General features: G+C 33.0%; 1 protein-coding gene and 1 long non-coding RNA gene across 2 annotated transcripts in view; one reads left to right on the forward strand and one right to left on the reverse strand.

The window, feature by feature from the left end:
* Positions 1-17,582, reverse strand: part of LOC118202871 (uncharacterized) — a 174,423-nt gene that overhangs the window by 72,332 nt on the left and 84,509 nt on the right. The window lies entirely within an intron of this gene.
* LOC118191051 (flavin-containing monooxygenase 5-like) overlaps positions 14,860-17,582 on the forward strand; it is a 57,336-nt gene continuing 54,613 nt past the window's right edge. The window contains exon 1 of the mRNA XM_035361848.2: positions 14,860-14,976. The gene's annotated coding sequence lies outside the window, so the exon portion shown is untranslated. The remainder of the gene's footprint in view (positions 14,977-17,582) is intronic.

Genomic DNA, 17,582 nt, shown 5'->3' on the forward strand with positions numbered 1-17,582 from the left:
AGTTCTAGTGGTCAGTGACTCTGACTAACCACCAAAGAGCCCGGATTCCAATCCCGGAGAAGACCATGGATGTAAATTGTCTGTCCCTTCGGAAACAGTGGCCGCCTATTACGTGCGTTCATCATAAAATAACAACCGCTTCTGGTTTTAGTAGCGGCAAAAGCCTAAAATGGTTAGTGCCCGCCATAAAAAAAAAAAAAAAAAAAAAAAATCACTGCTTGAGAGTAATCTTTGAAACAATAAGGCAGGCAGACTCCAAAATGCTTTGTCGCAAAAACAGCCTACTTTATCTTTGATCCAAATGAGTAATCTGCAAGAATCGCGAGATTTACAAGACTGCCGACGCGATTAATTTTTTCAGAGAATTAAGCAACAAAATACATAACCATTTCTCTGCGAAACAGAAAAATAAATAATAATAATTAAGCAGCTCAATTTACACTTAATTTCTCAGGTTTTAACTCATTTATTTTATTTTATTTAGTTATTCCCCAGTTTTAATTAGTGACGCCAATAACTGCTTTAAGTAACAAATAGTCAAATCCATATCTTTCCGCTTCAATAGAAACCGAAAACCTTTTTCTGCTAATAAGTACGACACAGTAATAACGAAATTTCTTGTGTTTTTATTCTCGCTTCCTCTTTGAAATGAACATAATAAAAGAACTATAAAAATCAACGTAGTCCTACCTTTGTTCTCGAAGATCTATTGAAAATGTAAGAAAAAATTTCTGTTTTGGGCCCAGGCTCCCAAAGCAATGAACTGCTTTTTTTTAATGATGTAAGAAGCGAATTCATATCGGCATGAAGCGGTATCTTCTTTTCTAAAAACAAACGTGTGAACTTCTTTCCTAATCATTCATATACGCGTGAAAATTAACCCATCCGTGTTTGCGAGATTAAGGAATTCTTTCTTCCCAAACACGTGCCATACTTGTCAGTCATAAATTTCTAATGCGAGCTCGTTCGTTTCTGCCCATTGTGGTGCGGAACTGGAATGAGAGTTGAATTCATTCACAACCATTAAAGGGTTTATATAAAATTTAGCACTCTTTAAACTGCCTGAAACAGAAACTTTATGGCTTTAAAAATGCAATTTATATCTTAATAAGACTTACATTTTTTAAAACAGTTTCATATTTAATGATTATAATTCTGTTTTTATTCTACAGGATTTTACGAAATTATTTATTCCTCCCCCCATATGAAAATATTGTCTATTAACATCATACTCTATGGGTGTGTGTGATTATGGCAAAGCCTCTAGGGCTATCTGCCTAATCGGAGGGATGCCTTCGTGGAGGACTTCCTAAGAGAAACTGGCTCGTATACACGTTACACGTGGGGAAAACCACGAAAACGCCAGCCCGTTCGCGGGTTCGAACCTCGAACCGAACTACGAGTGTTCAGCGACTTTACCGCTCGGCCGCTGGTGGGCCTCATACTCTATGGAAAGAGAAAGTAATGCCTCCTCTTTCGATTATTATTTCTGCTTCTGAAAAATTTTACTAAGCTAAGAATCTGATTCTATTTCCATCGCTGCTCTGAGCTTGTCTTCATGGCTCTCCAGATTATTGCTAACAAAATTTTAATTTCAGGATCAGATTAAGGCAGTACGTAGCCCTAGGTGTTGCTTCTTTTCAGGAGCTCTCACCGCACCATTTTCTTACTTTTATGAGGTAAAAACAGTGCTAGAAGGAACTAGAGGATGATTAACCCATCAAAATCATGTGCGACCGAAACCTAGCAGTACGAAAATGCTGCTGCAGCATGAACACAAATTTGGGATTTATTGGCTTATAGCAAAGGACAATAAGGCTGTTTGCCTAAGGGAAGAAATGTCTCCGCGGATGATTTTCTATGGGAAACTGGCTTATATTGATATTACACTTAGGGAACAAAACGAAAATGAATGTTCCTACAGCCAGTTGCACATAGTTTAATTGATCCCAGTTGATCGGACAGACGACTTTTGTTCACTTTTAATGGAATGGTTAATGCTTTGGTGGATAGCTTGAAAACAAGTTTTCTCCACTTTGCGGAAACATGGACTTAAATTTCGGCGATTCAATGGGCAACATATATACCCGCATTGCGAAAAACTCATCACCGAAATACAGTCCATTTTCCTAATCCGTATGAAGGCAAGCATACATGAGCATGGTACAGAAATCATTAATGAAGAGAATAAACAGAATTGTGCACAATATAGAGCCTTTAAAATAATTAGAATAGTTAGATTTTGAATCAGAATGAAATTTGTTTCTTTCAACAGCCCTCCATTCGCATGATTTTCCATATAATTAACTACATGGCTGAGGTAAGAAAAGCCCACATGTGTGAGTTTTCGAATTAACCTTGTAGAGACATGAGTTACTTTTTGAAAGCAGGAAGATGAAAAATGAGCAATGCCCTCGCCGGGACTAGAAACCACGGACTTCTCGAATACGCTTCGAGTGTGCTGACCACTACACTACGAGGGCATGTTTAGAATACGGGAGATATACCTTATATACCCCCCCCTTTTAAAAGGTGGTGAATAATCATCATTCACCATCTTTTAGTTTGGGCACCACTGTAGAAACATTAGGTATTTTTGAAAGGAGGAGAGATGAAAAATGAGCAATGCCCTTGCCGGGACTCGAACCGCGGACCTCTCGAATACGCGTCGAGCGTGCTAACCACTATACCACGAAGGCATAATTAGAAGGCGGGAGCTATACCTTATAACCTTAAATGCGAGATTTTGACTTCATGAAGTCAGTTAAAAAAGAACTTTTCGCAGTCTTTCTACCGTTCCTTACACTTACGGGATGATATTATGTTCACCATCTTGAACCCAAAACTGATTGATATGTTGCTGCACTAGATGGAATTATCGATATGGTGAATTAAAACTTTTTAAATATATTTTGCCCACTGACGGCCGAATGAATAAGTCCTCAAAACACTGGTTTCACACAATTCGAAATTAAGTACATTACGAGGCATACAAAATTGCAACCATGGGATTAAGAGCCATTTACCCGTAGAAAATCTTTGTCCAAGACATCTTCTCTTCAGCAAATATCCTTCAAGTGTTTGTTATAATGTATTAAACAAACAAAAATTTTTGACGATAGGCTTATTGTTCTACAGCATTTCGGGTAGCTTGGATACTTGCCTGGTTTTCTGAAATTATTACAACGAAACTGTAGAGAAGTAATTCACCTTCTGACAAGAATTAAATATGTTTGTCTTCTTAGCAGTATTATCATGAGATGGCAGATGCTTAAGTGCCCTCTTGCCAATCTCGTAAAGATGATGCTGAATTATCTGACCTTCCAAAGCTTTCCTGAAACTGACTGCGATCCCATGCTCAAACAGGAAATCATAAGGTTAGTCATCACATCGCCGTTAAATTCACTACGCCGCCATCCATCTGTCAAAGACTTCTTAGACCCTTTCAATAAAATAACTGGTATTTACACCGGCGGTATACGAATTACTAGTTTCTCTAAATTCAAAAATAGCTATGACAGATCTTCAGGTAGCTCTTACGGAAATTTAACACTTATGCTTAAAAGGACGGCAAAAGCCAACGTAAGAAAGGGCAAACAATACTATTCAAAAGCCACAAACTTATTCAGCAGTACGATCCAAATATTAAACTAAAATAAACAGATACTTCCTCATATCACCAAAAAAAAAAAAAAAAAAAAAAAAAAAAAAAAAATACTCGACATCTAAGTGCTTATAGCCATCAAGCTATGCTTTCAGAATCGCATCGCAAAGCAATGGGAAAGGGCAACACTAATATCGCTTTATTCTATTTTTAGCTGCATTACTAAATTGTCAATTACGACTAAATCCCTCATCCCTATTACTATGATATGTAATATGAAAAAAGATTTCACTTCTGTATGCCCAGTTTTTGCTCTAGTGGTAAAAAACTATTAAGAAACATCTCTAATATTTCTCCAAAATTGTAAAATATAAAATTCAATTGCACGTTCAGAAATGTTTAAAATCTAAGAGATTAAATATACAAATAGAATGCATAATGCCATGGGGAGGGAGAATCTCGATATCTCAAAAAGAATACCATCTTAAGAGGACTCATACACCTCAAAACCCTAAGATCTTCGAATATGTGACTGTTGCAAGAATTGAGATAACTTATTTATTTTACAAAAAATTTCTTCCAACTTTCCTTCCAACAGCTGACTACATAATATAGCTGCTTTCTGAAATATTAATCAGAAAGTTTGTATTTCCAAAAATATTTTTATACACTGGTGTGCAAAAATTAAGGACCAAGTCGAAAAATTAGCATATCAGCTGAACGAAGAGGCAGAGCGGACAGAAAGACCAATCAGGAGATTAAGTAAGGTGATGTACGGTAGCACATGCGCAGATATGCAGGTAGACGTAATGGGGAAGTGTCTGAGTAGTATAAAGCATGTTGTCGGTGTAAGATCAGTATTTCTGGCAAAGAGATTGCACGCCGTATAGCAGTTAAAATCACACCGAGTTGCTGCCTCAGCGAGAAATGGCGAAAAATCAATCTGTTAGACGACATCTGGATGCTTTTACCCGAGGTCGAATCATTGGGAAGTTGGAGGAACCAAAAATTCCACAGAAGTTGGAAACTACTGTGGACCAAAAATTCCAAGAATCAATCCAAGAATTTTCCAAGAATCATGTTAAAATTTTATTTTATTTGGATTTGAGTTTACAAAATGTATTTTATTAAAAAAAATCTGTAATGTTTTCGTGCAAGAAATTGTTTAATATTAAAATATTCATCATATTTTTGGTTCAGTTAGAAAATAGTGCCCGTATCCCTCAAATTTCAAGTATGTACCATTAGCCATTTTTAAAATATCATGCGCGCAAGGTGGAAACATGACGAAACATTTTGTCACAAAGCGGATTAAATTACAAAAATATTTGCGGCAACACAAACGAATGTTAGTTTCCAAAGCAGCTATATTATGTAGTCTGCAAAAAGTTGAAAGTAATTGCTTTTAAAATAAATAAAATATTCAAATTCTTGAAACAGTCACATATAAGAAGATCATAAGAGGTTTAAGGTGTATGAGCCTCTTAAGTCTATAAAAATGTGTTATCCTTCTAATAAAATGTGGTTGACCCAGCATTTTTCAACAGCAGAATCTTTCAAACACTAATTTACATAATAGAAATTAAGAAATGTGATAGTTAAAAATGATCTTGCTATTGCAGAAATAATAAGTAGAAGTTTTAAAAGCAATATAACCTGATGAATAAGAAAGTCTAGAAAATTAACTTTATTTTTACCCACAAAGAAACTTTACAAGCCAATATCAATTCTTATTCAGATATTCTTATATTCAGGTATTCTTATTCAGATAATGAATTATTTTCGCTAACGAAGTCAACATACTGTGAAAGAAAGAAAATAAAATCAAACGATTATTTTTCATGGAACTGCATAACATGTCAAGTTAAAAGCAACTTTTATTAATTAAAATGATAGTGGGAATATTCATAAAAATTGCCAGTTGAATATATTATAAATGATGACAATTAAAAGAATTTTGTATTAATATATGAATAAAATATATATCATTAAAATTAAAGACATCATTTATTAAGAAATACAGTTACTTTTAAATCTCTTATTTTACGCAGCTACAGTCAAAATTCGAAAGTTATCTATATTAATTACATAGAGTATAAATACGAGAGGACTGACTATTTATTATGTTGCGTGGAAGATAAATCTCTTATATTTAATAGAATAGCAGCACTCAGCAGGCAGCATGAACGGTACATCATCTGTGTAAGGTAACAGCCCCAGAATAGAAAGAAATAAGTTACCGGCATTTCTGACGTAAAACTGAAAAAAACTGAACAAAAAAAAAACAAAAAAAAAAATCTGATGTGTACACCACATGACTGCCTCGTACGAAGTATTAAATTATATACAATTTTCCTGCATTTCATTTAAACATATTGAATTAACAGCTAACTAATTTTGAATTAAATCTACTTCGTGGATAGCGCATAAATCAGAATAGAATAAATGCACTCTTTAACGTGCACTGTACTTATTTACCTTAGCGATACTTCGGCGCTATGTTCACTTAACAGCATTAACATTCATTTTATAACTCAGAGTACACAAAAATTCTATCATCTGAAGAATTCCCACAAGTTCTATTCAAATACTATAATAAATCTAAAACCAGTTATAAAAGAAATTAAACAAATAAAAAAGAAACAGTTTTTCGCAGACGATTCAAAGCCGCTTACCTAATGCGCATGCGCTACTAATTAATTCAGTTCTCACTTCGCGGCAAGGCAAAACTACATGAAAATTCAAAATATTTTCATTAAAATTTGAAAGATATAGAAAAACATAAAACGCCAAATAGAGTTAAAACAATTAAAAAAACAGTTTTTACTATTAAAATTACAGTTTCTACGCCAAAACAAGCTAATAAAATAAATGATAATTCCAGAATGAATTAAGCGTAATTTAATTCGAAATAATAAAAGAAGACGTTAATTTGTTGTTGCGAAGTTTAGTTTCTCTAGCTTGGCAACAAATCCACTATTCTGCTATGTTTCAAATGTAAACAAGCATGGCTGCCACGGTAATCAAAAATTAACCTTAGCCGCACTTAAAAAATTTTAAATTGTTGATAATTCCGCAATTATTGTATGCAGGTTAACTAAAGGCATAAAAATCTTAACCAGAACTCAGAACATAATTCAATCATTTTTAAAGCAAAAAATGCACAATTTACAAACATATAAGAATAAAGAAATTGAACTCATTGAGCCGAGTAACGAAGTGTATATATATATATGTATGTATAATTGAACTCATTGAGCCGAGTAACAGAGTGGATTTTTATACTCAGAGTGGATATATATAGAGTGGATATAACCTAGTTTGGTTGCCATTTGCAACCAAAATACAAGGTGCACATCTACATGTTATAGCAGTCCCCTATGTAGTACAAAATTTCATCGTTCTGAGGCTACTCTTTTTTGAGTTATGCGAGATACGTACGTACGTACAGACGCCACGAAAAAATCTCTTCAGAATTTATTTTAAATCAGCTTTATAATTTTTTTTTTGGGGGGGGAGATAGAGTCCTTTATTCTGTCCTTACGTACAGTTGTCAAGCAAAAACATCATTAAATTGCATTCGATAGCGGTCAAAATGGATATTTTCGTTGAAATATGATACCCGATATTTTTCGCGTTTACAATACTTCCTTTTTACTTCGTACAAGGAAGTAAAAAGAGAGAAGAAAGAAAAATATTATTTTAAATTTGTTTTCACATTTTTCTTTGTTATCCATTTTCTTTGTTATTATAACGCATTCGCGGGGGCCAGTCTCACAAATATAAAAGGTTTCAGTCTTATTCATATTCTTTTCAGATACTTTTATCAGAAAAATCCCCCTCCATACAATGTAAAGTTTTAAATAAAGACAGGAAATTAAAATAAGTAAAATGAAATCGGATATCTGTAAAACGAAATAAAAATATCTAGGCATTTCAACAAAGCACTGAACATCGGAACGTGAACTTTCCTAGCAAAACTCAAACATTTAAAAAATAAACTATGCAAGAATAAATTCGCGCAAGTAAAATCTTAATTTTTTTCGGAACAGATAAATGCCTAGGAACGGATAAATATTAAAATTAACTATGGCTAGCATTTTCTTAATCTCAATATGGCAAATATATCATCTTTACATATGCTTCTAAAAAGAAAGAAGAAATATTATTTTTTTTTTTTTTCTTCTGAGCAGTTGTTATTTGTAAGTTTCTACGTTCATTTTACCCTCTAACAAAAAGGACAATTATTCTTCTTATTTGTAATACATTCAAAGGAAATGTAAGGGAAAAAAAAAAAAAAAAAATCATTTGCGTTAAATGTGGATGAAATATTTATTGATTTTTATTTGCCAAGCTTCTGCATCGTATGTTTTGTAGCTTCAGAATCTGTGGTCAGCACTAATTTTTACTTAGCGCTGTATTGTAGTTCTTTAGTAAAGATAACATTGATGGTATTAATTGAGAAAAGTTCAAAATAATCAAAAGTTTATTAAACAACTGTGCCAGCTGCAAAACGTTGTCTGTCAGATGGTTACTGCTGACTACCCTTCTGCCCGACAAATTAAATATGGTATATGTACCGCAGATAGTACAAGTAATAGCGAGTAAGATATAAGTATCGAAGAAATAGCGAAAAGTAATCAGGTTATGGTTCTTAATATTCTGAAAGTTTAAGTATATAATTATACCTTATTTATTCAAGTAACACTCACTTAGTTCTATCAGTTGTAACTTTTAAAAATAAGGCAAGGAAAATTATAGTGTCTATACTATTTTTGAGGTAAAGAGTTAAAAAAGACGAAATTGGCGGATTTAAAAACTCATATGGAACGGATTTTTAAAAGCCCGTACTTATTTCTGTATTCTCTGCATTTCAAAGGAGTCAGTGAAAGTCATTGATTGTTAAATGCATTATACTTTGCTACCCATCCAAACTTTGCGTATTAGTATCAAATGTCAGAAGTTTCTAAATCATATCATGAAAAATCTGTGGGGATATACTAGGAGGGGAAATATACAAGTAATAATACAAACTTTATTGAATGTTAATATACCATTTAAGTATATATTTTGATATTCGAAGGGAGATTCAATGTTTATTTTTCTTTTTCTCCTCACCCCATTATGCTACTACATTCTCTTCTCTAAATTTTTACCTCGTGCCGCTAACCAAAGGAACATTAATTTAAACATATATCCGAATAACACCTAATAATTAAAAATATACGCCGTTTCAAAGAAGACTACCGCTGATTCCTGTTGTTTAAAATTTTAATCAAAGAAACATTAATTCAAACAGACACTACGTTTGATTTCAAGTGAAATATCATGCATTCTTCTGGAATTCTTCTTTCAGTGCTTCAAAAAACATATTATTCCCTGAAATGAAACCCGTAGAACCGCTCCGTTATAGCATCTCTAAAAGTAACGACAATGTCCAAACTTTCACCCTTAACTTACCTCGGGGTCATAGCAACAGGAAAATTTAAAGCATCTTTCCTTCTAAGTCTTTTTTTTTTTTTTTTTTTCCCACCCTTTATCTTTCCAGAACAATTCTTAGGACAAGGAGGGGAAAGTGCGGAAGCGTAACCTGTTCTTGTTCTTTGCGTTTGATTCAACTCTGACCCATGTGAACCTTCACGCAATGTTTTTCTCTTACAAACACTTTAATTGGCAAGGTGAGAAAAAATACATGGAAAACTTACGATTAATAGTATTTTCTGTTCCTGTATGTATCCGAAAGAAATGCTCTTAATAACAATAGACTGCAATTATAAAATGGGAATGGATTATATTTTCCACAGATGAACGCAAAAGGTTATCGATTTAAAATGCAATTATGGACTCTAGTCGCAGGTTTGAGAGCACAATTTAAAAAGCCTTATGTTCGCTCAAAAGCAATGTCGAATTTTTAACTAAAAAGCCTTATTTACGTATGAAAACAATGTCAATTTTTATAATTAAAATGGGCAAAAAGCCACATGTTCCCATGAAAACAATACCAAGTTTGAAAGTATTAATAAAGAAATTCCTTATGAATGCATTTTTCTTGGGAATGCTTAGCATTTATAGAATTATTACTGCAAAATTTAGGAAAGCATCATCTAATATTTCCTAATCATAATTTCTTACAGTAGCAATACGGCAAAATTTAGGAAAGCGTCATCTAATTTTTCCTAATCATAATTTCTTACAGTAGTAATACGGCAACATGGAAGTTCCCGGTGCTAGGCTTTCCATTGATGTTTATTTCTTTATAATTCAGACATAAAATATTAAACAGATTATGAACACGCGAACTGAAGTTTAAAGTCATTGTTTTATCATATTTCTCTCGGTTTGTAGTGGGGAAAATCAAATATCATCAAGTGTGCTAAAGATTTTATCCTGGGAAACTACTACATATAAGTGGATTTTTATTACGAGGGTCTATTCTTTCATTAGTTTGGTTATGGTTAATTGTTTGAACCAGTGCCGTCGAAAGCTACAACCTAAAGGGAGGAATGCATTCGTAAAGGACTTTTCGAAAATGTAGTTTATATTTATGTTATGGATTAGGAAAACAACGAAACCCCCATCCGGCTCATTTTTAAGCCCAAATTTGATTAATTGATTTATTATTCGAAAATGGTAAAGCGCACGGAGACTATCTATTCAACTGAAAGGATGCTTTCGGGAAGGACTTTTTAAGGAAAGCTTCCTTGTATTCAGTGTTACCCACAGGGAAAACCTGGCATAGTTGTTTTGCTTGGGTTCACCCAGATCGAACTAACACTATTCAGCGGTTTTAAGCACTCAGCCACTGCTGTGGCTCACTAAAATTTGAACCCGCGTCGAATTGCTTATTTTCATCATCTTATCCATTTGGCCAGAATTGGACCACTTGTAATTCGAATCTTGCGTCTAATAGCTATGATTATGTTGTTTTGGTGTTATTCACTATGGCAAAGCCCACTAAAGCGTGGGCTTTGCAAGGAAAACTGAATCCTATCCACTTTTTAGGTAGTAAATAGGTAAGTAGTTATCTAAAATTATATAAGAATTATCTGCCTACGGGAATATTTTTATACAGGTTTAAGAGATGCTGACTCACTACTCTTACTGCAGAGATGAAAACATCACTGCAGTCATTTTGTTTTTACCACAGTGAATCGGATGTAGTATATATATCAGTCGTACTAGTATTATTGAACAGTTTTAACCACTCTCGTCCTAGTTGGACTTCCTTTTCTTAAAAATCATTACAGTGTATATTCATCATTACAGTGTTACAATTCGTCTTATTTTCAAGAACAGAAATGTATATTAAAAACATAACAAACATATACAGAAACGCTGATTATGAGCATACTTAAATTATTCCTTCTTCGATGCACACATGAATATTGTGTAAATTTGTCGCGTCATTAGGTTTAATTGAATGGGAAACAAAAATAATGAGCAATGCTGTTGCCGACATTTGAACTCCAGAACTCTCGATGCTAGTTGGACATGAAGGACAGTTACACCATGAAGGCATGCGGTGAGGACGGACAAAATATCTCACAGATTTAAATTCATTGACAGACTTGAAGATCGCAAAGAGGGGTTAGAATTTAACTACTGTCGAACCTTAGATATCTGAAATAATCCTGAGTCAATAGAAGCCTTTGAATAAGAAACTACATTGTGAGAGTAATCACCATATGGGAAGAGACTAAGTTGATTACTTACTGTGTGTTCATAGTATCCTTCATTGTTTCATACAGTGTCTTTGCATCATCTCTACATATGATTTTTATTAGTAGTCAACAGAGTTCACAGTCAGTTCATAACTGCTTCCTCGCATACTGTGATTAATAACGTGCTTTAGGTTCTTAAAATTTAAGTTTTTTTTCCCTGTTTCGGGTTTATTTTATAGTAGATCACCTATTCCCAGTCTGAAATTGCTGTATTCTGAACCCTATTTAAATTTAGTTCCTAAATAATTTGCAGATTCATTCTGCATAAAATGAAGTACTAAAAGCGATAAGTATCGCATCGTCATTCGAATGGAATTTATTAAAAAAAGCATGAACTGAAATTCAAAAATTGTTGACGGATCTGGAAGAAGAAAGCTGGTAATTGAAACTATTTGGATTTTTCAGTTGAATAAAACTGCAGATGATTAAGTGGAAATCTGAAGTGATTCATTAAACTATAAAGGTATTTATCACACTGGTTTCTTTTCCATGGTGCTTAATAATAGCATAGCAATAATAATATTATTTAGGGATTTTGTTTTCCTTTCTAGGAATTGAATACCTCAAAATATAGTTAAAATTCTGGAATATAACAGAACAAAGTCACAAGCTGCCCTGTTGTTTAAAAAGCCCAAAATCAGTAGATATGTGGCATGTGACATGTTTTTACGACCGTGTTCTTCAGAACGTATATTTCAACGTACGCCATTGGTACTTTTCGAAACCTTCCCTGACTGTGTTATAAAATAAGCTCTACGTGACGTACTAAAGAGGTGCATGTTACAACACTTTCCTTTGAACGTACATTTCAACATACAGCACTGGTACTTTTCTTTCATTCGAAACGTTCTCAGCATGTACGTTTTACATGGTGTGCTAAAGTGGGTGCATTACAACCATGTTTTTAGAATGTACATTTTAACTTACAACACTGAGGTTTTTCGAAATGTTTCTGACATGTGCTATAAACGCACGTGTTACTCACGCCCCTAACAGCACCGGAACGTTCAGAGGATATGTCGTTCATTTTATGCCTGTGTTACGCGCATTTAAAACATTCTACACGACTTCTTAGAACTCACATTTCAATGTGCAACACTGATACTTTTCGAAGGGTTTCTAACAAGTGCTACGAAGTACTTTCTACATGGCGTATTAAAATAGTGTGCGTAACAACCGTGATTTAAAATGTACATTGTAACGAAAAACAGTGATACTCTTCGAAACGTTTCCAGCATGTGCTACAAAGTACGTGTTACTCACGTGGACTGCTTGTTGCATAATGTTTCTTCAAGTTTTCACCTTTCACTGTGGATATGTGAATGACAAATTCTGCGTTTTTGTTATTTTAACCTAGTTTCTTTTGAAATTTTTTAGTATTGTTTTCAAGCTGTAACAGAGATTTTAATTTAAAGGTGACGTTATTTTAATCTGTTTTTCAGTTGATGTTTTTTAGTATTGTTTTCAAGTTGTAACAAAGATTTTAATTTAAAGGTGACGTTATTTTAATCTGTTTTTCAGTTAATTTTTTTAAACTTGGTTTTCTGGTTTGATTTTATAAAATAAGGTAAATTAAAATTGAGTTCAAGCTCGATTCCAAATGAAGAGGCTATGGATTCAAAGGCATATGGACAGAATGTTTCTCCCTATGATTAGAGAATTGTGTCAGACTGATATCAAGTAAAAATATTCTTCGAATGCAAGGAAAGGGTCTTATCTTTTCATAAATGTCACACTTTTAATTGTCTACTTATAATTGTGGTTCATATTCCACAACTTCGAATAATCTTGAAATACAATGTCTTTCACAGAAATTTTGTGCAGTAGCTTCATCTGGAGTGTTAAGAATATAAAGATGAGGGCATATGAAGACAGGCTCAGTACTGCGCTGATTTTTGAAACATTGAATCATTAGCATCATAAAATAACAGAATAAATTTTATTATCTAAGTGGCACATTATTTAATGGAAGAACTGCACCTCAAATTTTGCTATTAATTAATTGGCCAAATTCAGTCTTCAGCGTTTCATAAAGCGTAGCTTTATCTAAAATCATGTTTTTTAAGAAATTTGTGTAAACCTGCGACACAAGATCCTTACACAGTGAAACTTAAATGACTATCGTAATACGAAGTGCAAAATATGTAATCTCTTTACTCATGAATTCTGTTTGCTAGATTTCAGAAATCTATTTTTAAATATCCCTAAAATGTGTTAACGAATGTATTCAAATTTTGATATTGTAACCAGGCTGAAAGTTTTATTTAAGCCAAACAGTAATAATAAAAAGCAGTAAAAATAAGTTAATCAAACATAACTTTTATATTGTAATCACATGGAAACTGGGTAATATATCATCCTTACTGATTGTTCTGCCAGTCTTACTGAAATTAATAAAGTCTGCACAGGAAAATCCTGTCAGGTGTGAAGCCTTGCCGTTTCTGAATATAGAGATCGGATGATATGACAATCCTCGTGAAGGCTTCCAGAACTTAAATTTAAGCGGAGCCCGGCTCCAGTGTACTCAGATTTTGAGCGAAATCGTAATTCCATTTGGAGCCCCAAATAAAATGAGTTCCAGTACTCTGTTATAGAGCTGGTTCCTAACAGTCCTAGAAAATAATTAAACATTACCATTAATTTAGCTTAATTTACTAATATATTTATTTAGTTCTTTACTCCTATCTTAAATTTAATTGCTCATTATTTATTGTTTCATTAATTATCATTTTACTTATTTTTGCTCACTATGCTTATCGACCTTCTTCGCCACTTCTAATTATAGGAATTAAATCTTGAAGGCATCCCTTTCCTAAGACTATATGCGCATGGACGCATCTCTATCTGTGGATAGGGATGCCTTCATGGAAGGCCTCTCTATCTGTGGATAGGGATGCCTTCATGGAAGGCCTTTCTAAGGTAACGGGCACATATTTACAGTGAACACGAGAAAAATCGCAAAATTACACACAGCCAACCCGCTCAATCTTCAAGTATGTACTCCGGGGCGATTTGATCAGCATTTCTTAGTTTTAGCTACTTGGCCAATGGCTGGCACATTGTTTAGAGCATTTAGTATGAGAATACCACTTGGCAATTGGATTTTAATAGCACCAAGAAGAATCAAATGCATTTTGTTTCTCGTTTTTACAGTGAATCGCATCTTGACAGATGCTTCGGAAGCTAACAATTTTGGAGTGACAAACCGGATTCTGGATTTTGATAAAGATATTTCCTCTTATAGCTGCAGTCACAGTGCTCTTTTACCCTCCCTCAAAAAACATAGGAATCATTTTGATAGAAATATTTATAGTTTGTAAAAAATGCAGATGGTTTTGATAAAAATAATTTCAATATGTTGAGATGCCATAAGTGAGCAAAAAAGTCCAATGACTTCCTGGACAATAATTAACTGCAAAAACAAGCCGAATTTCTGCAGTTTTGCTTTAGAAAAGCCAAACTGGCAATTCCAATTTTCGAATGCGTATATTTAGGCATTATTTTCGACGCGTCAACTACAGCCAATAGATGGCAGCACAATATAAAACATAAGATGATTTCAATGTCAAAGTTGTTTATGTAACCTGAAGCAAAAACTTAAAAGACACACTTGTTGAGCTGGGTTTGCAAGACAGTCTTCGTTGATTGACAGTGAGTAGGTTTTAAATTCATACACTTTTTGGAGGAGGTGGTGTTGTGTGTTATTCAGCAATGTATTTTTTAACTGTCTTAGTTCTGCTGTTTTTATTTTTAAATTTAGTAATTTTTGCCCTTAATATTTTATATTAAGCATATTTTAAAATTCAAACATCATTAACTTCAGATGACGTGTTAACAGTGCATGTGATACTAAATACTGAAAGGAACATTTTGTAATTTACTGTTGTAAACGGACTGTTCCAAAGACAGTCGTCGATTACAAAGTCCCCAATGGTTAATGCTTAAAGAATGGATGATCGCAGAACCTCTGAATATATTATTTACTGATATTATTTCTGCTGAACTGTATTGAAAAAATGCTTTTTCATATAATTTGAAACAAAAATTAATTTTTGTAACTCTAGCATGGTCTTTGAATGCTTATAAGTAGCCTTCCATTCAAATCAAACTGTAAATTAATCTTAAGGGCTTCGACATAAATTTTTGGCTAGTAAAGCTGTGATTATATTTCTAAGTATGCCATCAATAATTGTTTCATATGCAGCTCTAAATCTAGCTTAAAATTTAACTTTTCTCAGAATCATGCAGCAGATGTTAAATGTAGAAAATGTACATTCATATCTACTAAGGCATCTAATTTTATAGAATATGAGAACGGTATTTCTCTGTCATGCATAACAATTAAACAGTGTTACATCTCTTTGTATCAGGTGGCCCAAAATAAACCGAATCCGATATGGTAAACTTCTTAATTTGAATTCAATTATTTTCGGCCAACAGATATATATTCTTGTATTATGTTTATTTACCAAATCACATACAAAATTAAATTCGTCGTGATTTAGAGACCTCATTGAAAACTATAACAAAGATTTATTTTATTTCATTAAACTGGCATTATATTTTTATATGAAGCATTTTGAATTTTTTCAGTGTTATTATATGACAGGTGGCTAAATTGTATGTCAGTAAGAGCCGCATGATTGAATTTAAAGGTATTTAAGAGGACAACTAGTTTTCTAACATCCGCATAGATTTCTGTACAACTTGAAAGATAGAAAATAGTTTTTAATTAAAACGAAATAATTGAAGCAAAATAACATTTTTAAAATTTATTTATTAGCATAAATATATAATTCATGTTGTTGCATTATATTCGGGAAAGCATGTTTTTGCGTTATAAAAATTAGCATTTTTTTGGTTTTCGATTTTTTTTATCTATTTATTTTTTAATTTCTGATTATAATTGTGGAATAATTTTAATAGTAGTAAAGTGAAATAAAAAAATTATTGCGGTCTTTTCAATATTCTCAAATACTTATCATTTGAGTGAAGAATAATGCAGTAGTTTGCAAAATAGAATTAACAGTTTTATTTTTAACAGAATTAATACATGAGATAGATTAGTGCGCACTGCTGAGAAAATGCAGTTCAAGAGGCGAAAAATGTTCGAAAATTTTCAGTTTCGAGAAGTTTGTCATGTGTAACGTGAATACGAGCCAGTTTCCCTTAGAAAGTACTCCACAAAGGCATCCCTCCCCCTTAGGAAAATAACCCTCGCGTGCTTTACGGTAATCATAGAAACTAAACTAAACTAAACCAAGCAAGCAGTTTTTCAATTTACCGGTATATTTTGATAAAAATAATCATTCATTTTCTCGCGCACAAAGTGTGACAAAATTAAACATAGCCTTGAACCATTTAGTTACTTAGCTCATTAGATGAGAAGTGGGTCATCAAATGAGATTTTTTTTTTCCGATTAAAGCTAATACGATTATGCTAATATGATCATTACGATTAATGCACGGTTTAAACTGTTTAAAATTATGCGTTTAACGTAATTTAAAACATTAAATTACTGTATGTAAAAAGTAGAATTCTTTTTCAAATTAATTTCAGAAATAAAATTGCGCGAAACAAATGAAATCGCATTTAAAGTTGAAAGAGTAACAGTTTGGCCATGATATGATAAAGAAGTGAATTCGCCTAATTACTACGGCTGAAATTTAAGTTATCTAAAAAGCTCATTTAATATCACCCAAAGGCTTTATTTCTAAAATTAGAAGTGCCGGATACTATGGAAGGGTATCAGGAGAAGGTAAAAAAATAAATAAATAAAAGTTAAATTAAAATTCAATAAAATTTAAAGAGATAAATAAACATTTAGTAATTATTAAATTAAGTATAAATAGTTAAAATAAGGTACCGAACCTCTTCTTATTTAGGGCTTCGGCTGGAATTACAATTTCAATCAAAAACTAGAAAATATCTCAAGCGGCCTCTGGCTAAGTTTAAGCGCCCTTAATATACAATATATTGCGCTGGGATTCAATCCTCTGAATATACAATATATTGTAAGGGATGATAGAAACAAAGGCTATTCTTTTCCCCGTAGGCTGTGAAAACCGATTAAATGGTTAAAACATCACTAGTGAGAAGAGAAGATAATTTAATTTTTTTACCCTCTCCTGATACCCTTCCATAGTCTCCGGCACTTCTAATTTTAGAAATAAAGCCCTTGGGTGATATTAACTGAGCTTTTTAGATAACTTAAAAGAGTATGAAAGTATGTTGGGAAATTTAAACGGAGATACGT

The sequence above is a fragment of the Stegodyphus dumicola genome, chromosome X2, assembly GCF_044657685.1.
Source record: "Stegodyphus dumicola isolate Sdum_Otavi_A_Nest chromosome X2, ASM4465768v1".
NCBI lineage: Eukaryota > Metazoa > Arthropoda > Arachnida > Araneae > Eresidae > Stegodyphus > Stegodyphus dumicola.